General features: G+C 40.4%; 1 protein-coding gene across 2 annotated transcripts in view; it reads left to right on the top strand.

The window, feature by feature from the left end:
* The window catches only part of VAV3 (vav guanine nucleotide exchange factor 3), a 358,235-nt gene that overhangs the window by 200,882 nt on the left and 133,185 nt on the right, over positions 1-24,168 (top strand). The window lies entirely within an intron of this gene.

Below are 24,168 nucleotides of genomic sequence, written 5' to 3'. Positions count from 1 at the left end.
AATATTAATTATTCTAATGATAAACTTCTAATATAATTGCCATGTTCTATATACATCTTTAAATTAAAGAGAAATACCCCCAAACACATACACACCCATGTATACACACAAGCACATCTTTTAGTTTTAATAGAAAGATTGATTTCTTCCTCCTGTTTTGTTTTTAACTCATTTATTTGAATTCTGGGTAAATGGCTTGACATATTCAATGAATGCTTCAAGGACGTGATTTCTTTCAGTGTTCTTTCCTTTTATTAAAGTGGAGCTAAACAAGAAGTGGGGAATAAATCAGAACTGTTACAAAAGGAATGGCATAAAGAGATGTAATTATATAAGAACATGTCACTGTAGGGGTCTCTTTTCAGTTTTGAGGTTTATGGATTAAAAGGTGCATAATGACCCTTGTTATGAAACATATAGGTCACCCTGAAATTGAAACTGTTAACAGAAGGTGAAATTAAGGAAGAAAAAAAAACACTTTTGTAATCTACTTCATTCTAGCATTATTTACCTTTTGTAGACAAATTCTATCAGATTTTTTTGTTTGCTTTTTCTTTTGCTTTGTTTTTGTAAGTGTTCATATTAATGTAAAATGGAGCAAGGATTATAATATTTTTATTGTAGTTTTGAAGTGAGAAAAATAGAAATTTTCTTTAGATTATTTTCTCTAACATTTTGAGAGAGAGGATTGTGCAGCTAACATATTTTTCAGCCCATAGACAATTCTGGATTTAGCAGTAACCACTGCCATGAACTGGCTGCATAGTCTTAGCCGATTTGTTTATCCTCTCAGAGCCTCAGTTTCCTCCTCTGTAAAATAGGGATAATAGTATTTTGAATTCAAGATACTTTGTGTCAAGCAGAGTGGCGGCCACACGGTACAGCGGCAGTGATAAGTATTGAACAGCGAGTGGTATCTGTTGTTACCACTATTACTTATATTGTTTTATATTTTGGATCCTAATAAAATCAGAGGGCATTTTTCAGTATACTATGATAGTTCTTAACATTTATTATTATTGATTATAACAACTAAACAGAAAAGCTTAGTAGTTGTGTGCATCAATAAAATGAGTATTCTACAGGGACCTCCCTGGTTTGGGGCACCGATGATGAAGTTGGTGACCTCCGCCCAGTCTCTGATGAACATAAACCTAGTGTGCTGTTGTAGTGAGGTTTCAAGCGATAGCCTGCACTTGGACTGGAGCAGTTGGGGTGACAGGATGCTGGGGTTCTGATACTGTGAAAAGGCAGAGCTGATCTCAAGCCTTCACTCTTGTGGAAAGGATGCTGGGCTGGTATTTTCTTATGGATTCTGTTTGGCTCTATAATCGTTACATGAGTGAAGGAATTTCTGCAGAGGAGGGAAGTTAAATTTCTTGTCCAGAGAAGGCAGGCTCCTTGGACTATGTAACAGGCTTATCACTTAATATTTTGTTCAGTTGATGTAAATTAAAAACAGCTAAGCTCTGGATACAAGAGACTCAACAAGATGGATGCTTATCTCTCTTTTTCATGTAAAAGAATCTGGGGTAGGTAGACAAGGGTGGTACTGTGGATCTCTGGAGTACTGTCGGGAACCCAAGCGCAGATCTTCCTGCTCTGCCAATTTCACCCTTTGGCTTCTGTCCTCAGGGTTGGTCAACCTTGTCATCCAGAATATCTGCTGGAGCTCCAGCCATCACATCTACATTCTTGGCAGCAGAAAGTGATCCTCATTTTTAAGGATCCTTTTCAGAAATGCTATAAATTTCTGTTACGTAATATTGATTAGCACATTGTCACGTGGCCACATCTGACAAGGGAGCCTAGGAAATACAGTCTTCATTCTGTGCAAGGTTATGCTCGGCTAAGAATCAAGTTTCTCTTATTGTGGGAGGAAAGAGAAATGGGTAGTTGTAGGCAACTGTCAGTCTCTGTTGTGTGGGTATATACATACCGGAGGAGTATGGGGGGGTTTAAATAGTTTCACCACAAGAAAGATGGCTGTACCACACACAGGGACCCTGCGACTCTTCATCTTTGAGCACATTCCAAGCATGTCAACAACATAATTAAACACCCATGGAAGTGGTTATTTGTATTTCAGAGTTCCATCAATTACCCATGCAGATGGTGAGAGGGTGGAGGTACCTGTTTTTGAAAATTACTTAAAGTTTGACTTTAAGCAGGGATTATGCATGTATGATAAAATAAGGATTTTATTCAGGCACCAGAATATTCTATTATTTTATTTCCTCTCCTCTTTTTTGAAACTGAAGTTATGCTGGAGAGCCCTGCTTCCAGCTTTGTAAGACAGATCTTGCTTGTCATGTGCTCAGGAAAGTTGGATAATCTAGGTGAGTCCTGAAGCTTAAGACTTCACCTAGGCTCAAATTTTGCTATTTTATCCATTATCTAAAGTTCTAGTACTCTTAATCTATGAGCCATGGAGAAGAAAAGAAAACTCAGAAATCCTGCAGCATTCATGACAGGACGTGATGAACAGTAAGCCATGTGCATTTCCACAGGCCAGCTCCTTCCAGTCCCTTTGGCATTGACAAGGGTCCTGTGAATCCCCCTGTTGATTCTGGAGTGTTGCTTTAAGAGATTTTGAAAAGGAAAGGGAGGCATTGGTAGGAAGGTGGTGGGAAATGAAGGGAGGTGATATTTTAAGACTGATGAAATGCTTGCCAGTTCTATTTATAGAAGATGGCAATTCTGCTGTTTATAGGACAATTGGATCATTTTTATTTAAAAAAATTGCAAATCACCTTTAAGGCATTTAAAATACTGCTCTTAATTTAGAATATTAGAAAGGGCCATAGAAAGGCATGAAGACCAAGAAACAGTAAGTGTCTGGTAAATGCAAATCATTTCCCCAGAGGTGACCTAAATCTGAGCGTCCGTCTTTCCTAAGCACGCCCCATCCCTGCTCAGTAGCGTGCTCTCTGACCTTCTTTGGCCATAACCACTTCCAGCGTTTTACAGAATGCACCGGACCACATCAGAACTTGGCAAACCTCTGGAAGGAAGGCTTCGCAGAGAGAAAAGCCGCAGTGACCCACTTGGGTAGGGCAGGAAGAAGGATGCCTTTTTTCTTCTTTCCTGTGAGGAGAGGTGGTCGCAGGACTGATGGCTCTTGAGGTTGTTGGAATGGTTACTGAGCCGAGGAATGCTTGAGAGCTCTAGTTCTGGGGATTGCACTCTAAAGAAGAGATTTAGATCTTTAAAAGCCTGATTGATATGCGTTGTTTATTCTTATTTATTTCCGAAAGGGCTTTTTGTCATTGTCTCCCACAGTTCCATTTAGTCATCTGTGAAATAGGATGGCATGTATTTTTATGAGAATAAGCTGGTTCTCATAATGATGTTGCAAAGTGTAGATATGAGTGCCCATAGCGGTGTTCAAAATATTATCAGAAAGCTATGGATGGGTTTCCTTCACATCCCTGAAAGCCAGTGTTTTTGCGAATTCTTCTGTTAGATTTAAAGTAGCGAACATTGTCATACCCATTTTATAGCTCAGGAAGCTAGCAGTCGCAGGGCTATTTCAGCAAATTTGTCCGAGTTCAGTGCTCTGTCATTTGCAATAGAGTTCAGGATCTCAGTTCACAGCGTTTTCTTTATCCATGAAGGTGCTAAGATAAGCACCCAGGCTCAAACCGTGTTATCTAAAACTGGAGTCAGGTTTCTTTCTTCCTTTTTCTTTTTTTTTTTTTTTTTCCCCCACAGTGACTAGGACCTAGAGGATAAGGCAGTGCCCTTAAATGTTCCAGAAATAAGTCAAAGTTGGGTAAAATATGAAATAAAGAAATTGAACAGTAGAATAAGAAGACTTTTAAAAGGGAGAGCTAGAGAAAGAAAAGTAAAATAGGACGAAAAAAAGAGCATCACATATGGTAGAAAGTGGTAGGTTCTGAGCCGGCCTCTGTCGTGTTTGTTGAAGAGAGGTGAGAGGCCCTCTTGCCTGGAATTTCTTCTGACTGACCTGACCCAATTCTTGAAATTCTAACAATTTATGTATACTCCCTTGAAGAAAGGAAGCCCCCCTGAAGATGCACGTACCCTTCTTACCATGCTATGTAAGATTTCTCCCCTGTGGACCACGTGCCAGGCACGGCGCCACATGGATTACCTAAGGCAAAATAGCAGAGACGTCGTTAATGTCTGATAAAATATTAGCCCGGGATATGTGTCTGTTAAAAGCTAGGACTGATGGTAGCGGGGAGAAGAGGAGGAAAAGGGAGTATAGAAATTCTAGAGTTGGGGAGGGGCCCTGGGACAAGGCTGCCTTGTCACTGGGCAGGGCAGTCAGTCCCTGAGCTTTGTTTCCCACGATGAACCCCTGACCCTGAAGAGGAGTGCTCTCCAGGTGGGGCGGGGCAGGGGGCAGGAATCCAGCCGGTTAAACTCCACAAATCCGCTTAATCTGAGCAAGTGTTTCTTTCTGATTGATTCCCCATTTACTTCCAAGGAATTTGAGGTCACTCACCATAAAAAGCACACATGCCACAGAATTAAAAAGAAAAATTTAAATAATCATGAGGTCAAACAGAACAGTGCTCCAAAGCATTTTCCTCAAACTCAGGCTCCACTCGACAAGAACATTTTCCTGAAATTCACCTTCTGTCTTTTGAATGTAAAAGCCATGAGTGTGTTTTTCACATATTAAATATAAAATTATATTTTATCAAATTTAACTTGTTTCAATCTAAAGATATTGCTCAGATAGTCTGAATACTAGAAGGGTGATTACCGGAGGAAATTGCATTTATTCGCCAAATATTTATTGAACACTTGCCTTATTGCCGGACCCTATTGGAAGCCCTGGCCAGATGACACTGAAGGAGCTCTTGCAATTGAATTTAAATGCTGTGACTTCTAAATATAATAATATTCAGTTAATATATAATGGATTGAATTTTAAGACTGAACTCTTGATATGTCTATCCAAATAATCTCTTCCTCAGAATTCCATCTATTCAAGTGTAGAAAGAGAGCCAAGGTTTGCCCTTCTCCTCCCCCATGTAATCAATTTCTCACCAATCTCTGCAGATTCAGTCTGACCACTTGCTTGCAGTCTTCAGCCTCACCTCCTTCAAGCCTTCCGCATCTCTAATTAACTTCCACTATTCCTGCATCGTCCTTATCAGTTCGTTCTTCAGGAAGCATCCAGGTGATCCGCTGTGTCCCGCCCCACTGAAGACCCTTCCTTGGCTGTTTATTGCACTGTGTATAATATCAAAATTCTTACCAGGACCTCAGAAGTCCCTGCATGATTTTATCCCACCCATCTCTCCAGCTACATCTCACACCCATTTGCTATAGTTAGAGTGAGTGCATTTTAGTTTTTGGAGAAAGTGCACAGGGCTCAGGTATTCAACTGTGAGGTTCCCTTATCCTACTTGTTAAAGATAATCATTACTTGCCTGTTCTATTTTCCTTGTCTTTTCTCCTCCTAAAGAGTAGGGACTCTTTCTTGCTTTTTGGAGAGAAGCTAAATTAAAAACTACATGGTTAATGCTGGGAGAAAAGGAAAAAGAAAGCTTCATAGGTCTGGGAATGGAAAGAAAGGTTTGGGTTTTGGTGTGAGCGAGGCGGTGCAATAGCGATGGGGTCTGAGGGGTTTGGAACGGGGCACAGGGACTTTGAATTATATTCCTTCTGATGTTCTCTGAAATGCTAAGTAAAGAATGAAATTGCTCTTTGGTTATTTTGGTTGCCCTGTGCTATGCGTACCTTTAAGGCCCCAAGGCTGAACTTCCTGGGCCCTTGGATTGATGGCATTACCACTAGATCTAGCCGTCTTTTTCATGGCTGTTCTCCCAGTGGACTAAAAACACCAAGAGGGCAGGGGTCCTGTCAATGTTATTCACACACAGGACCCATTTTAGCACAATGCCTGGTCTGTAATGGATTATCATATTTTTATTGTAAATCTGAAACTTTATTTTCAAGTTTTCTGACAACAAGGGCAATTTAAAAAAAAGACTTGATGAATTAGAAAAGTATTTTTGTCCAACAAACTATCACAATAGCTCTCGAGGGAAAGAAACTTTTACTAGTGTGATACAGAAGGCTTTATAATCTGGATCCTTAGGTAAGAGACACTGAGAAAATATGTTCTCTGCCAGCAGCATTAGATTTTTTGAAGTTCTAGAAGTTGACATCATATATCATTATTCTTTTTCTTAAACTAGGCTTCTAAAGTAAGATTGCATTTGTTGTTGTTGTTTTTTGGAGATTGCAGTTTTTTGAAGGCATTTGTGTAGATGTCTAACCTGATGTTTCCAGGTTATGTTTCTTTTTGTTCTTCTAGATATGTTTCTTTTTGGCAGTCTGATTCAATGCTTGATGGAACGTGAAACAAGCAAGATGCGTAACTTTCACATTACCTAGATTCTTTCAGATAATGCCGGTCCAATCTATACTTATGCTAAAAACTGCAGAGCAGTATGCAGCTCATGCTGTGTGGGGCCTCCTTGTCTCTAGGAGACATAGGAGATGAAGTTAGACTAGTTCTAAGGTCTGATGTGCGCAAAGCCACCTAATTCCTCGTATTTCTCTCTGTCCACATTTCCAGTTCTTTGTGACCTGCTCTTTTTTCCCGCCTATCAGGCTCGAGAGTCTTCATTCCTCCATTTTGCACCTGAAATCCAATCACGGTCTGCACTTTGTGTACTGATGGGTGTCACAAGGGAGACTCATTTCATGTGTCTGTTCCCTCTGCCCTTTCCCTGGTCTCCTTGACACCCTCAGCAGCACCTGGAGTGTAGTGTGACCCCCACCCCCATATGCTGCTCCCTGCAGCGGACCAGGACTTGCTGCTTCTCCTGCGGGGAGTGACTAGTCAGTTCAGAGAGAGGGCGCCTCCCCAAGCCTTCCTGGGATTTAGAGGAATAAAGCTGTGTTATGTTACACATCAAATCAGGATTAAGAGATCTGGTGAGTGTCTCGAGAGAAATGGTCTTTGTTGTTGACTGATGAGAGATCTTTTTTTTTTTTTTTTTTTTGAGTCTTTAAAAAAATTTTTTTTGGGGTGGTGTAGGTAATTAGGTTTATTTATTAATTTTTTTTTTAAGAGGAGGTGCTGGGGATTGAACCCAACACCCTGTGCATGCTAAACATGGCCCCTACTGCTGAGCCAAACCCTCCCCCTGACCCATGTTTATGATGCCAGAGGATTGGCAGCAAATTTGACATTCTTTTGTGCACATTTAAAATACTGTGTTTATATTTCTGCCCGTTTGGAGAATCCTCCAGTAGCTCCGTGAAGCTAAGTTGGAGAATTCCAGCCCCACGCCCACGCCCGCGGCCGCTGCTACTGCTAACACTGCTGCCCCCCTTCCCCACCTTTCTCCTCCTCTCCTTTGTCGTCTTCTTTGGGAGCTCTGTGGAGATCTTCTCAGATGTCTGTGTAAGTGTCTGTTGAGACTACAGATTGCATCTCCCAGAACAGAGGCCAGCATACTTTTTTTTATAAGGGGCCAAAAAGTCAATATTTTTAGCTTTGTGGACCCCATGACCCTGTCTGTCACAGCCACTCAGTTCAACCATTGTAATAACACAGCCATGGATACTACATCAACAATGAGTGTGGTGTATTCCGGTAAAATGGGTGGTGGGCTGTACTTAGCCACCCCTGTCTTAAAAGGCAGAGTTGATGATCTAGGCCTGTGTGGTGACACTCAAGGATCTCAGCTATAGTGGCATCACGCTGTGGCCTTTGGCAGAAGTGTGATTTTCTTAGCAACACTAATTCCTATTTAGGCATTGTGATGATTTAGCTACAAAATGTTCTCAGCTCCACCAAAACCAAAACCAAAACACCTGGATGAACTTTATATATACGGCTCTTTGTGTTCTGGAAACATTTTCTTTCCACCAGTGACGACATTTGTGCCTGTTATTTATTCTGGAATTCCCTCTTTGGGGAGCACACTGAGGACTGTTAGAAGGGGCGATGGAAGGCCCTGGGGGTGTCAGGAGTTGGTATGAGGGTGAGCCTTTCTGGACGAGCTGTACGTGGGGGTGACATTTGACTGTGGTGACACCTGCTTTGGCATTTTCTGAATATCCAAAGCCCGTAAGAATGTATTTGGAAACCAGTAACCTGACCAGCATAACTACCCAAGTGTCCTTCCACGAAGCATTTCTGTATCTGTCTGCCCACATGCTTTTTCGTGTTTTGGAGAAATTATTTACTCTAAGAACAGCTTTTCATTCTTTCTGCTTGAAAGGCCTTCATTACCAGTTTTAAATATGGAGAATTTGTTTATGGGTATGAAATCCATGTCGACAGGACCCGTTGCCCCCAGGCTGTGCCGAGCCTCGTGGTGCTGACCTTTTCACATTAATCTCCCACGTTGGAGCCAGCACAGCTCTCCCTGAATCTAATGTATTGTCTATAACCTTTCAAAATTGGCAGTTAAGTCAGTATAGGGAACTAAACTGCAGTTTCCTGGCAGCAATAAAAGGAAGTAGGACACGGGACAGTGCTCAGAAAAATCACAGCTCCCATAAAATGGAATCTCTCAGTAGCCTGTTTGATCCAGAAACATGCAAAAGCATTTCATGCATGACAAAGCATTAGTAAATATTAAATAGTATTCTTGTTCTGTTACTGCCTACTGGGGATCAGCCTCTCTCCTTTGTCTCTGGTCATATTTAACACTCATTTGACATTTTTCTGGCATTCCTGAGCATGCTTCTCAGGAAGGAGAAGTCCTAGGCAGAAGAAAGAATGAAGGAGATGACATAGAAATTTCCATCAACAAATAAGCATTACTCTGGTTAAAACCAAATGCAAATAAAATTAAGCTGAATTAGTGTTGATTTCCCAGAGCTTTTATAACCAGAACCTCTGATCTGTTGTGTGTGTGTGTTTTCTTCTTTGTGTATGAGAACAATACGAGTGCAAGCAGGAGAGTTTCACCTGGCAGTGGCCTGCGCTGTCTCCAGCTTGTCTGCGTAATGTGGAAATTCACACAGAGAGTAAGTCTGTTTTGGAATCGTTGGTGGTTGTGAGTCAACTAGGTAGATGGTTTCCTCTAAGAAAATGGTAATCAGTGAATTCTAAAATAGTGAGCAGGCGTCAATTTGTAAGTTTAAACTTAATATTGTATTCAATGTCACAGGTGCTACTTTTAGGCCATTTCTTGATAAGAAATTGTTAGATCATGGGAATCATTACTTTGAGCCACACAATACAAAGTAAGCTGCAGTTGGAGATTGGCAGTCCTTACAGTGGGAGCAATGGGAGAAACTTCATTTTTCCCTCTCATGGGCTAGTAAGCAATCGCAGTCTAGTTGGAGAGATAAGAAAGTCATTCTTGAAACAAGTCCTGAATGAGGCTGAGTACTGTGTATCTGCAGTCATTCACTTTTTCGTGTATTCATTGCGCTTCCCACGCCTGCCCAGGATCTATTCTAGGCACTAAGGATACAGTGATGAATAAGACAAGTTCTCTCATGGAGTTTACTGTCTAACAAAGCTTGTATTTTCAAGTCAGCATTATAATGTCAATGCAAAGCAGGGAAAAAATTGCACGTTTTTTGAAATGAAATAATTTATGGCACACATTATTTTGATGTGAGACGAATGGAATTGGACATTTCAACACAGAAAAATCCAATGTGTGTGATGCTCTCCAGCAAATTTTGAAAGAGTTACTGGCCCACTGGGGATCTAAGGTAGGCACTAGCAACTGAAGACTTTTCCTTTTAATTTAGGAAAAGTAAGCTGTTGTAGGTTAAGTATGTGCATTTTTTTTTTTTTTTGCTAAATACTTAGGAAAAATACCATTTACCACTGATACACAATTTAGAAAAATTAATTTGTTCTAGGTGATTTTTCTCCCATTTATTCTGAATGCCTGTTTGTAATGATCAAGATCGTAAAAAACCATAATGTTTTATAAACTCGTAAACACTCCAAAGAGGAGATGTTTAAAGTTCCTCTGTTTGAACTGTTCAAGGCCTGAGCCCTTTTTACAACTTCCTTCCAACTGTAGCCTGTGCTTGAATGCCTCCAGTGATGAGGAACTTACTACCTCTGGAATGTTTTTGCTCCATCTTTGCTTAGCTTTGACTGTAGAGAAGTCTTCCTTACAATGAGTTGAAACCTGACTGTTCAAGTATAATGTTCCTGATGTTCCTTCCTGGGCCCACATAGAACATGTCTGACTCTTTCCCATATGTGATAACCCTGCAGCTGCTTGAAAAGAGCTATTCCTCCAAGCCCATGTTTTGAGCATTCTTTCCCTTTGAATGAATGAAAAGAAACTTAATTTGGGAAGATTCTTGCATTAACTTGTTTATTTGAATGCTAATCTGGATCAGGTAAGGGTAAGTCGAATGTTTCGTTTCAGTCCAGTATCATGAGCAAGGCGTGATGCTGGCTGCTGTCATCCCCCCAAGAAAGTAAATGAGACAGTTTTAGTTTTCAAGGTATTTAGGAGTCAGTTTGGGGACCTCTGATTGAGTTATGCATGGCATTTTAAAAATGTCTGATTCTGAGTATTATGAGGAAGGTTTCAGGTTTTAATTCCTTCGTGTTCTAGTGTTTGGAGTCTGGTAGCATATAGGAGTAATTCTTTACTCCTCACATGGTGATTTATAGTTTCCAAAGTGTTTCAGATGATACCTTATTTGACTCGTAAGGAGTTTGGGGAGGTAGCCAGGAAGGTATTATCTTAAAAAAAAAAAGTCAGAAAATAGAGGAGAGATAAAGTATTTTGTATGTGTTTTTTATTTTCCAGTTAGGAAGTGGCAGAGACTGACCTTGAATCTCAGTCCAGAGCTTTTCCCCTGCACCACGCTGTCTTATTTATAGCAGGAATACCTACTTGCTGTTCGCCAAAGATGAAAGTTTCCTTCATTTTGTTTTATAAGCAAGAGGTGTTCTTGTGTCATGTATTCACACACTCAGTGAAAAATATGATTTAGAGCTTAAATACTTTCTACTTATTCTTTAGTGATGCCATTGGAAAAGAATTGGGTTTTTTTAATAGAATCAAATACTAAGCAGTGTCGTAAATATTTTTAACAATTTGTAAGGATGATTGGGCTTCAAAGAATTTCCTTAGAGTAAAATTAAGCCCTAATTTATTAGTTAATTTGTACCAATAAACTTTTGGTCACCTTATTACAGGATTTAGCCTAATATGATTTATGCAGAGTTTTGATTTGATTTGATTTGATGGTGTTTTCTTCTCCCGGTTGTTTAGATAATGTGATGTTAGTCTCAGAGTTTAAATTCTCTTTTTTAGAGGTAAAGCGATTGCAGAAGAAAAGCTTCATGGTCTGAGACTAGGCCCTGGCCAGTTATCAGGATAGATTCAAGTTGAGTTTTAAATCAATATGTGTGTGTGTTTGTGTGTGTGTGTGTTTTCGTCCAGTACTTAGGTAACACTGGATGTGTATTATGTAAGTCACTGGAGACATGAACACAGTGTGAAAACACTGTCATTTTTCTCCTTCAGGGTAAACTTTGGACTAACACTGAATAGCTTCTTCTTCCTGGGGAGAGCCGGATTTGAAGTTATCTGAACCATGTGTTTGACCTGTCTGTCGCTTACTAGAATAGTGGGCTTTCTTCTAAACCTTTCTCCAAGAAAACACTCAGATACTTAGAAGCTCGGATCATCTATCTCAGAAGTGATTAAAGTACCCCAGGGGTTGGTGGGTCCTAGTTGTTTATTCCTATCCACGTCTTTATATTTGCAACTCACTGTCTGCACAAAGCCACCAGCCCTTTAAATGAGGGCAGGTACTTTAAAAGTCACAGATGCCCTAAATTAATGGACTTTGTAAATTTAAAAGTTCATAAAAACAATACTTATTTTATAAAGTTTGTTACACAAACAAACAAAACTTCTGTATTTATTATTTTTTCAGTCTTTCCTTGTATCAGTCCTTCAAGAGAATTAACACTTGCGGACATTAACATTCTATTCTAAACACTATGCTGTATGTTTTTGACATTTGTCCCATTAAGTCTTCCCAAAACCTAAGTGGGGTCAGTTATCTCTGTTTGTACAAATAAGAAAACTGAGAAGCAGTGATATGAGTATAAGATAAGATATAAGCCCAAGACAGAGCTGGTGATGGAGCCAAGAGCCCACCCTGCTCCTCTCAGCCCACCATGTCCCTGGTCATGCTTTCCTCTTTCTTTTGTCCAAAGAGTTTCTTGCCCAATGGCTAATAAAGAATAAGCCTGGTGTTTTATTTAACCCAATTTTTCTATGACCCAACCCAAAACTGCAGAATTCCTGTATTTCTCTTGGTTTCTTTTCTCCCTGATAGCAAGAGCAACCGGAAATAAAATCCCCTCACCTATTACCTTGCACCAGATTTACTTTATGTCGTCTTTGACTAATGACGCGTTGGTCAGAATCAACTCAGGGATCTGTTCTCTGATTGTGCATCAATAATGTATATGCATTAAAGCTCCTTCTCAGAGAATGTTTGAGCTTTGACATGCTGAACACTGGCATTTTAAATTAAAGCTGTTGCTGTCAGTGCATTTTAAAAACTGGATAGCTTGGAAATAGTGTTTCATACATAGCAAAATAGATCTGAGGTCGTATGTAGTTCACTAAGGCAAAACTTTCCCTGGCTTGTTCAATTGTGGTAGGGGTTTGAATTGCGTTTTTCAATGATCATGACCTAAACATCTTTCAGATTGAGAAAAAACCAAACTGTTTTTGCAGGGCTTTGATTTACTAGAGGAAACAGTGTAGAGAAATATAATGGATTTTCTGCATACCATAGACACCAGGAATAATGAATTAGAAACTATTCTGAAGCCTTCAGGATAGGAAGTATCAAGATTAAAATGATGCTTTGTGACAATGATGCCTTTGTACGTTGAGCCCTAGGCTTGCATTAGTGTCTCTTGCCTTGCAAACACTTTTTATCTGGTTACATAGCTAAGCATTCTTTTGCTTGTGGCATTAGACTCGTACAGGTTGATAAGTTGTCTGCGCTGAGCCTTCTCTCCAGTACAGCTGGTTCGGGGGCATTTATACATATGCACATTTATACATATATGTATTTATATACAATACATAATACATATACATGAGGCTCTCCTTGTGAAAGTTTTTCCCCTGGGCAATCTAATAAAGAGCCATACTTTCGGAACCACAGAAGTGAGGAGCAGGGACCACCCCCCCCCCATACATTTTACAGTTAGAGCCATGAACCGATTGTGGTTCTTTTCCTTAAATGTCTATGTACTGGATGACTTCAGACTTTGTATTCATTTGGACCCAGGGTAACTTTGTCTACAAAGGAACTTGCCCCAAACCACAGGACTAGCAAGTAGAGGAACAACTAGACTCCAGGCTCTATAGTGCCTCTTCTTCCAAGGTAGACTTTTTATCAGCAGGTTCCTTTTTCATTAAATGGTTGAGTCTGACTCTTTCCCCAATATCCTTGTCATGAGAAGCTGCCAGTTCCCTGTCCAGGGACCCTTGGACTTAGGGAAGAGGAGGAAAACTCAACCACAGCCTCCAGTGGATATCAGCAATGGGACCCATTATCCCACTGTCTTTTTGGCGTTAATACAGTGCTCACCATTGACATTGCAGATTTATTTTTAGCAGGGCACTCCTGGCTTCCGAACATTTGATACCAGCATGAAACTTTATGATTGTAGGATAGAGTGAAGCCCAAATTAATTAAACTTCTTGCTTGTTTAATTGTTTAATGTGTTGCACAGTCCAACCTGCAATTCCACATTCAATTATAATGAAATTCCCCTTAGATTGCATTTATTTGGGGGTTTAAAAATGACTCCAAAAGGATATTGATGCTTTAAGAGAATCCTTGGTTTTATAAAATTTCAACGTAAGAGATTGAGTATTTTAGTATCAGCTTTGTATTGACTCTTGATATTGACACAAGTCTAAATGTGCAAAGCCCACAAAGGCTAAATCCCATGGGCTTATGTTTAATTTAAAATACGGCTAGCTGGCCATTTTGAATATACCAGATAGATTGACAATTGGAATATCTGACTGGTTGGGGAAATAGTCAAACATTAATTTTAAATGTTTATTAGTGGACTGTTTGCAATTGATTTTTAAATTCATTTGGAAAGTGAGAATTCGCATTTATGTAAAATTGCAGATAAACCTGATTTCATAAAGGTGTTTAGAGGTTAAATGCCTAATGATTAATTTATGCTTTTGCAATATTTTTAATAATTTGAAGGAAAGGTAAGGCAGCTGAGGATAACGTTGATGATGAATAGTAATGAAGGCTTAAAGATTCTGAGATTAATCTGGAGATCATATTCATCATCCTAAAAACAGAATAGGAAAGCAGAAGGAGATGACACTTTCGCAGAGTTCAGAGAGGGCTGGACAAAGAGAAAATAGTTGAGGCAGGACCCAAGTCCTACCACGGACTTAGCCAAGGGACCCAGGCAAGCCTCTTTCCTTCTCTGGGACTTCATTCAGTCACTAGTTAAAGAAGGGGTGGGGTTTGAAAAATATTTGTGATCAATTTTTTCTTACATCACTGGAATATTTTCCCTTATATGTGGCTCTGTGCAGCCTCTTTCTTGAATATGTTGAAGGCTTGTGAATGGCAAAGAAGGTGGGGGAAGTGTGGAAGTTAATTGTGATGCAGAAATAATAGTGAAATCTCATCATCTTTTATTTCTACATAACAGTCATGATGTTTTCTCTTGTGCTTGTTCTCTTTTGCATCTCCGAAATACATTAGACAGTTATTATTCTGTGTGTATCTGTATGTTTACAAGAACATGCGTGGGTATACATATTGGACAACAATACTGTGGTCCCTTTGGGAAGGTTGATGCTTTCATGCCCTAAAGGTGATGACATGCTTTAAATTCTGTATACTCATCCTGTAAACCATCAGGAAAACTCCCCAAGTAGGCCTTATTCCATCTGTGGTTATATAATGATGATAAAGTAATACTCAAAAGTAGTTTAATTATAAATGAAGGCATTGCTTGCATTCAAAATCTCAATAAAGAAATCAGGTTGATCGCCTGTGCTGATTCAGTAGAACGAAAGCATCACCTTGCAAAGCCAAAGAAATTAACAGTGAACCCTTGATCAAAAAGCATGCATAGTGTGTGATCCAGGAAACTTGATTACTCCTAGTTTTTAGCGAAGAAGTCTTTTTGATATTAAAGGCACAAGAAGCCAGAGCATTATTATGTAGAGAATTGATTGATTACTTTAATCAATGACTTCTTCAAAGGCAGTTCTGAGACATGACTGGGAGAGCTGAAGTGAGCCCACTGGCCGTTAGTGGTCAGCACTGCTCCGCAGGAAGGAAATATGCGAGAGTCCTTGCAGCCAAAGCACCGAGACTTTCTGGGAGAACTGTGGCTTGTGCAAGGATCAGATCTAAGTAGAGTTTAATGAAATTCTGCTCCAGAGTGCTGTGTTTATCTTTTGCGAGCAATTTCTTTCTTTTTTAAAATAGATTGATTTATTTATCTGTTGTATACTCCTACTGCTTTTTTTCATCTGAACCAAAAGCACTTTGCAAATATCAGAGCTCAAATTTTAAAAAGATCATTGATTTTTTCAACCACCCTGAAGGTAGGCTGTCACACATCATCATTTATTTCTGAGAGAGAGATATTGATAGCATAGTATTAAAATCCTTCATTAGAGTTTTTTTTTTTTTTTGGTCCAGCAGTAACTTAAATTCAAAGGAGTTTTGTGTTTGCCTTCATCTATCAGAATTGTTATTTAAAAGTATGTAATTCCCAGGACAGTACGGTTATCTTGATGCTACAAGGAAAAGGAATAATGTGTCAATAAAAATTGCCAGCAACTGAAAACTTTCCTGTGTGATGGCCAAATAGTTGAGGTAGGCTCTGATTAGCTGCTGAAATCTGCCCAGTATGACCAGCATTCTTAAAGTTTGGTCTGAAGTCAGTAAACCCTGAGTATTTTGTCAACCTACTCCAGTGTGCCTCCCCACCCTTTCCTCACATTATGTCATGTATGTCTATTTACTTTTCACCATCTTTTAGGAAAACTCAGTTTAGGGGTCAGCAATTCTTTGATTCAGAAGACCATTTGGGAGCTTAAGGCTTTGCCCAGTGATGACACCAGTGATGTGGAATCAAGAGGAGGGAAGATACAGAGAAGTCTTAATCATTTCTCTTTAACTTACTGTTAGCCTCTTAACTGGTCTCTTGGCTGCCAGCATATCCACCTGCAAGCCCCCAGTGGGCTTTGCAAGAATAACCTTTCTAAATTGCTCATTTCCAAGCTGCCATATGCCTCTCTTGTTAGATTTAGCTTTTGTCTTGACTACTGTTTTCACTCCCAGTGTCACTGTCTTAGTTCAGATCCTCACACCCTTCTACCTGGTCTGACGCAGTGGTCTCCAAAGCTGTCTCCCATCTCTGCTCTCACCCCCTTCACAACATGGCTGCTGGAGTGTTGTTTCTAACATGCCAGCATAATCTGGTTATCTGCAGACAACCCTTTAGTGGTCACGCATTGCCCACAGAGTACGATCAGATTCCTGGAGAATGCACAGATGGCGTCTGCACTCTGGCCCGTGCCCGGCTCCAGAGTCATGTTTGACCATATCCAGTGCTGCAGCCAGACTGAATTCCTGGGAGCTGCCCAAACATGCTGGACTCCTTTATTTCTCTGGGCCTTTGATCACAGAGTTCTTTCCTGGTCTGGGACCTATTCTCTCCTGGGAGATCTGCCAGGCAAGACCTTTTCATCTTTCAAGACTCAGATCCAAGGCGGTTGCACTCTTCTCATGCCCTCATTCCCTCTCCCACCCCAGCCTACACTATCAGGTTGACTAATCTCTTCTTTATCTCCACCATGTCTTATACCTTTGGAGAACGCTGTATTAGATTTGCTTCTTTTTATGTCTTTATCTTCATCCTAGATTGAAAGAACTTAAGGCCAGGGGCCATGCACTTTTTTTCTCCCAGCACAGTGCATGGTACACACTAGGCATTTAATAGTTGTGTTGAATAAAAGAATGACTGGAGCATTTGAGTCGTAATAAAAGAGTGAGTTCCACGTGAATTTAGAGAAAGGACAGATCATATGGGCTACAGTGACCTGGGAAGGTGTCAAAGAAAAGGTGAAGACCTCACCTATAGAGGTAGGCAGGATTTGAAGTGATGAGAAGGAAGAATATTCACAGCCAGGAATAATGGTTTAGAGCTGAGACTGAAGTGAGTATAAATGAGCTTATGATAGGATACAGCTGCTGGAGATGTAATTTTCCTGTTTAAAATGTTTCAGTTGCTTTCATGACCTACATAGTAATTTCTAAACCCCTTCGTGTTGGGTAATCGTTAAGAGTCGAAGCAGAGCTTAGCCCATGAATAGCTTCATGAGCTTGGCTAGGTTGTTTAACTGAGCTTCAATTAGGAAATCACAAAACGGAGACATCCTGTCTACCTCCCAGTGCCTGCTGTAACATTTAAATGAAATAGGACTCTGTAGCACCAATTCTGTATTTATCCTGTGTCAGGCACAGTGCAGGGCCCTTGACGTGGGTTGACTCACTTACCCTTTATGTTAGCTCTGAGTTGATTAGCTGTTGTTTTTGTTCTTACTTTGCAGCATTGGAAACGTGGTGTTGCTAATAGGGACGTGGGGAAGTCGGAAGACATGATCCCAGGTTTTGGAGGGCTTGGAAGGGAACAAGCCTCTCTGTGTAGGGCAGCTGACAGCAGTGATTAATTGTACCAGTGCAGCCTCAGCTCAGGTTCAAGGGAGAGTTGGGTCTGCTAAATTGTGGTCTCATGATAGCTTCAGCTCGCAAGCTGGAAACATTGCCCTCAAACCCTTTGTGAAACTGAGCGCCTCTTTCTGGGAATTGGCGTGGAATAGGGGATGGAGTTGCTAATAGTGAAGCCATCCCTGGTTGGAGTCCTGAGCTCAGTGGGTTTGCTGTGAGCACAAGCCCAAGCTGAGAGCCATGCCTACTGGGGGCCGTTCTCATAGGCTGGCACTAATCTTCTGGCTGTCATCTCAGGGATGGGCCAGGTGAAAATTCCCAGAAACTGAGACCCCTAAAATTTCTCTTTTATTTGAACTCGAAGTCATATAAAATAGAATTTGGAAGCATTAATTTCGAAAATCAATAGATACCATCAGAATCACGACACTTAGATTTTCTAGTTAGGTGACCCTAAAAAATCATTTAAGCTCTCTCAGCCAAAGTTCCATAATCTACACACGGAGGTAATATTTCCTAGAGTTGCTGTGATGTTAACTGAAAGCAGTATATTTAAAGCAGCTGTCATGATGCCTCCGAGATCCTGAGCATTTGGAGGTTGCTGTTGCTGGCAGCTTTAGTGCCTCCCTGATGAATGCAGGCCCAGAGTCCTGGCTGGAGTTGACATACAGTGGCCAGGAGCCTGACTGGTCACTTCCCACAGGCTTTCATGCATGAGGCCAAAAGGCAATCTCTGGGAAAAAAAAGAAATCAAACCAGGTTAACTATCTCATTGAGCTGGCAGTCTGGGAAGGGGCCCAGCCCAGAGGGAGACTCCGGGTGTAAACTAACAGAAGCACAAGGGGTCCAGGTGGAGGACGGTGGCAAACGATGGGTAACGTTCTTGAGGGCTGACTGCGGCTGCAGCATTTTTATAGCATGTTCATCTCGGCCGGTCTGGGTGGAGAGAGAACCTTGCAGTGCGCAGGCCCAGGTCTTGTGGCGATAATTTGGGCATGTGATGCCTGTGGCCGGGGACAGAGGCAAGGCCCAGTAGGGGTCTCTTAAGGGAAGAAACCGTGTCCTGATGCTGCCCTGCACCCCTGATCCTCACCCGATGTGGGGGCTCAGGCTGGCCCTCTTTAATCCACAAGACAGCCCTTCAGTGTCAGACATTTAGCTGTATTTTTATTACACATGTTCAGAGCATAGAGGCCCCCCAGTTTTTTTTTTTTTAATGAGTCCACTTGCTAGAATGTCTTGATATTTTTTGAGGGTGGTTGTATTTTACGTATGTATGTATAAGTGAATCACTATTTCCTATTCTTTTTCATTGCCAGATTGAATTTAGTTCCTGGCACTATAAAGGAGAAACTTGTTTGTCTATTTTATACGTAGTATAAATATAGTGTCTACTTAGTATCTGCAAATCCCAGACTCCCAGTTTATCCCTCCCCATCCCTTTCCCCCGCTGGTAACTGTAAGTTTGTCTTCTATGTCCTTAGGTCTGTTTCTGCTTTTCTTTTTTTGAGATAGATGAGCACACGCGTCTGTTTCAAGCCAGTGAGACGGTTCTGGGTTTTGTTTCGAGAGTAGCCACTTGAGTTTTACTGCTCTGTATACTTTTGGCCTCATTTGGGAGTTTAAATTATTTCAAAATGGTTAGAGACTGTAGGATAGAGAATCCCAAATCACAGGGCACATTGAAGTTCATTGACAAGGATAGTGAGGAAAGTATGCTTTGTGGACCATTTTACTCTGAGTTTCTCTAGTGTAATTAGTTTTGAAGAAAGAAAAGAAAACATTGAGCAGAAAGGCAGAAATAGAGGATCGGTCTCATACTTCGCCGTGGGGAATGGGGCTGGGTTCAGGCTATTCTGCAAATTCCGAAACGCTTAAGCAGAATGGAAAGCAGAAACGGGCAGTCTCAAAATCCCCTTTTGCTGCCCGTTCTTTCTTTTGGACACTCAGATAGTCATTGCAGGTTTGGAATCATTTTCTTTGGAAATCTTTGGGGGAAATCGTCACCCAACAACTTGGAGACATTAAAGCAACAGGCTGAGTGAGCAGCGCCCCTCAGCTGCTCTGGGGCTGGACGAAGCTGGAAGCTGGCCTGAGGTTCCTGCTTTAGTTTGTGTAGTTTGATGTCAAGGCATCATCAGAATTGTTTCAGGCTCGAGAACAGAGCTTAGACGCGGCGGGTTTTCCTTTCCTCGAAGGTTGCCTTGGTGCCCTGAGGGGAGCTGTGTTTCCCATTGGGGGGAGAGTTACCCGTCTGTGTTTGTCTTTGTACCTGCTGTCGGGTGACAGCACCGCTTGCGTCATGTTTCTCTCCCTGAAGGGCAGACGTGTTTGCTGCGCGCTGCAGCCTCCGTTTTTCTTACCCATCCAGCCATTTCCCCACTTACGCCTCCCTAACCCCGTGTTGGTTCTACACACTGGAATGCCTCGCCTTTCCAGTTGATTTCTCCATTCTTTCCAGCTCAAGTGCTAGAAGCTTCCCAGAGGTCCTAGACTTTGGTAAAGGTCATTGGCCACGTGGTTCTCATCTGTCAGCCTTTAGAAGCCCTTGACCTGCTCCGGGAAGCTCTTTAACGTTCGGAGAGACACAGTAGCAGCCCGTACCTGGGGATTCCACATCTTACTCTGTTCATTCTGCTGAGTGGGCACCCCCATCCCTCCATCCAGATCTGTTTGATTTCTGTTACCTTCCTGGTTCTTTTATGCCCTGGCTCAGTTTTTCGTGCCTTAACTTTGTCTTGAAACGTGAACCATAAATGGTTCTTGTCCACCTTAGAGCTCTGGGCATCAACTCTCAAGCTGTTCGCCTCAACAAGACTTTGCCCAGCTTACGTCTTTCAACAACAGTTCCTCCTCTCCTCCTTTGATCAGAGTTGTAGTTGTACCCACTCTGGCATGGGGACTCTGAGTAGCCGCCCCTCCTCCCCAGCTCTGTCTCCTCCGAGCTCTAGCTCCTGTGTTTGGTTCCGTGGCTGCTGGCCACGTGGCTCTCCACGACCCGTCCAAGCTCTCACCTTCTTCACAAACTGTCGATGTGTGTGTCTTGTCCCTCCCACTTTAAGGCAAGCTTGTAGAGGATGGTGTCTTCCTAACCTGTGAGTCCCACAAGGTCTAGAATATTAAAAAGCCGCTTAAAAAGTCTTTATTAGTTGTCTGTTTTGTAACAGTAATGTTCATGCTTAATATGCCTTTTCCTTGAATAAGCATATTCAACATTTTAAAGTCTTTCCTTTTGTTGAAGAGTGATTTTTCATTTTGATAAATGATAGCCTCAATTCATGCCGAATTTCTTCTGAAATTCTTCCCAATTTATACTGAACTTCTACATAAGGAGTTTAATGTAGAACAGAGACTTTATGTGCAAAGGATGGTGTGTTGATTTTAAAACCTTTTTTTTTTTTTAATGTATCATCATCATAGACTTTGAAGGGGAAGGCCTGTGAAGCTGGGCAGGTTGCCTTTCAGATTTCCTTCTGTTGTTCCCTGGTGGTGCTTGGTGGCAGTACATCTCCATCCCCATATGTTTCTAATACACATTAATTCAACAGAAAACTTCATATCATCAGACTTAATTTAAAATGTGCTACAGGAACCTGAATTTACTGTGCCTGCTCAGCATTCCTAACCCATGTTATCTTTGAATTATGGTGCAGATTTATTGGACCAGAGAATGAGAAAATCCAAGTTCTTTAGATCCTGTCCCTTACGTTGTAATAGCTAACACAGTGGGGCAGGCCTTGCTGTTCTCTCTCAGCCTCTCTGTCTCTGTCGCCCTCTGTCTCTCTCTCTCTCCACCAAGGGGATAAACAACTTGTTTTAATGGGAAAATTGAAGTAAAGCAAAATAATCCAAATTAACTGGAGATCCTTGATGGTTGGGGCTAAACTCATCATTGTGTTCCCAGTATCACAGAGGGACTGGCACATCCTGGGCAGTTGGTTGATTTGTTGGATGTATGAACAAATACATAAAAAGTTATGATATGTTGATTAAATGTCTAATACAAGAAAAGCTTTATTCCCATTGATTCAGGATACGGTGACGGGTGGGTCATTTATTTCGTTCCACCTTGATGAGGCCTCTAGGTTTTCCACTGTGTCTTTGTCACTTATGACAACAACAACAACAATAACAGTAGATACAGTGTCTAGCATTTGTATAAAGCTTACCACCATTTAATAAATAAAATTTAGTAAGATGAACATATGTGTGTTTTCACTTTATCTTCAGAACAAATCTGAGTAATAGAACAAGATCCAACAAATTGTGACCCTCCTTCCTTCCCCGACTCCTGGACCACAGCCTTCTATAGCAAGGCTGACGGAACTCTTTGATTGGTGAAGAGATTAAAAATAGAAAGATATGTTTGTTATATGCCAAAAGCCACACGTTAAATTTATAACAAAGACCCAAACTGCATGTTGTCTGACTTCTTTTTTCCACTTTAAATTTATTACAGATTTTACTGACTTTACATTTCATTCAGTAAGTTTCTTGAGATGTCACAGAAATTCAGGGATGGATGTGTATTTAAAATTACTATAAAGTCAGTGTTGAATGAAATAAAAAAGTGCTTTATATAGTAGAGAAGAAAATACTGTTTTTCAGAGCCAAGCATCATCTTACTTTTACTGGTATTTTGAAAGTATTTATTCATTTCCCTAGTAAAAGATTGTACGTGATTTGGAATACAAAGAATAAGATTTGGATGTGATTTATAAATTTCTTTTTTGTTTTCTTTCCTTTCATGAGTCTTTAGGAAGAGGTGAAGATGTCCCTTCTGAACTCTGCTTTTTTGACTTGGTTTTTGAGGAACCTGTTTGTTTTTTCTTTTTTTTTTTTTTTTTTTGCCCTTTCAAATAGCCAGCAATTAGTATGCTATGGTGTTACAAGAACAGTTTGTGAAAAAGCAGTAAGGATTTAGGATAGTTTACTGAAAGATGGTATGAATACAGTCCTTTGTACCCACCCATTACTTATTTGGTAAATTTAATTTCACAATATAGGATTTTAAAAAAATAAATATTTGGATTTTATTTTGGCATTTCTCATGTTAACAAAGGAAGGGGGTGAAAAACCACCGTTTAATGAGACAAAGTTGTATCTTATAGGAAAGCCTAAATTTGAGGTAAAAAATGATTGATCTTACTTTGATTTTGAAACTTGACAAAAACAACCTAGATATACCATTTCTGACATTCTTGAATATTGAGTTGGTAATTCTAAGAGTGTACGAGACACTCTGCTAAGTGAGATCCTTTGTCCAGGTAGCTTAGCGATCTGTCCAGCCTGTTGGGGACTGCATGTGGGATTTTGTCTCTGTTTCAAACAGTTATTAGTTATTAGGTCTTTTCTGAGCTCTAGGATTTGTGCATTTATCTGACCCATCTTCAGTCCTCGTGGAGAAATGATTTATATAAACTAATATAAATTAAGATGGCAGCTTTTTATTCATTTCAGGAATTTCTTCTAAATTATAAGGACTTCACCTCTAGATCTAGTATTTGAGGATTTGGCACAAATGTTTACTTCTATCTACAGATAATTTGGAGTTAGTAATTCTTAAATTTGAAAGATGTTTGGTTAGCCAAACTTGGTATCTGACTTTAGGGAAGATGATGGCTGTTACATGATGATATAGAGATGGAATCGTTCCTGAAAGCCCCCCCCCCAATAGGATTGCTTTTACTGGGCAATATTTCAGCGTTATGCCCTTGACTCATAACAGTAAAGACTACAAGGGGCAGGTATACAAGTGTATTTATGAGGATGTTGTAGAAGACATTGACTGTACATCACACGGTGTCCCTTTTATAAAAACCTATCAGGGCAATTTTCCTTACACTTTGGTGCTGGGAAAATTTATACAATTATCTTCGGAAGTGATCCTGTTTTTCTCTTTGCTTTGGTTGCTAGGAAGTTTAGCATTATATTTGTAATATATATTTAATAATTGTATTTTGGGATACACTTTGCATCTAACTTTATTTTACTGTTTTATCTTTAATCTCCTTTTGATGCTCCGTTAAACATTGACACATTTATTGAACGCCTGTTTATGTTAGGCACTGTGCAAGATGCTAGAGATACAGTGATAAGCACAGTCTGACACAGCCCCGGCCTCAGGGAGCTTAAAATCTTTGGGGGGAAAAGAAGCATTAAACAAATATTCATACAAAGGAGTGTTAAAAAAAAAAAAAAGGAAATTGTTACAAGTACAATGAAGGAATATTACATGATGCTCTGAGACTCTATAATGGTTCTAATTCCTCTTTTCCTGTGTGTGTTATATCCATTTTTATGGTAACAGAGATACATACATACAGAGGTACACACACATATATAGGTGTACAGATATACTGTCTATAGAATACATTTATACTTGTATTTTCTTGTGAGAACTCTTTTAAAATGACTGATTATTTTTCCGTTATACAGAAGTACCACAGTATATTTGCCAATACC

Source organism: Camelus dromedarius, chromosome 9 (genome assembly GCF_036321535.1).
Source record: "Camelus dromedarius isolate mCamDro1 chromosome 9, mCamDro1.pat, whole genome shotgun sequence".
Lineage (NCBI taxonomy): Eukaryota > Metazoa > Chordata > Mammalia > Artiodactyla > Camelidae > Camelus > Camelus dromedarius.
Note: the sequence above shows the minus strand (reverse complement) of the source record. Positions and strands in the feature narration are given on the sequence as shown.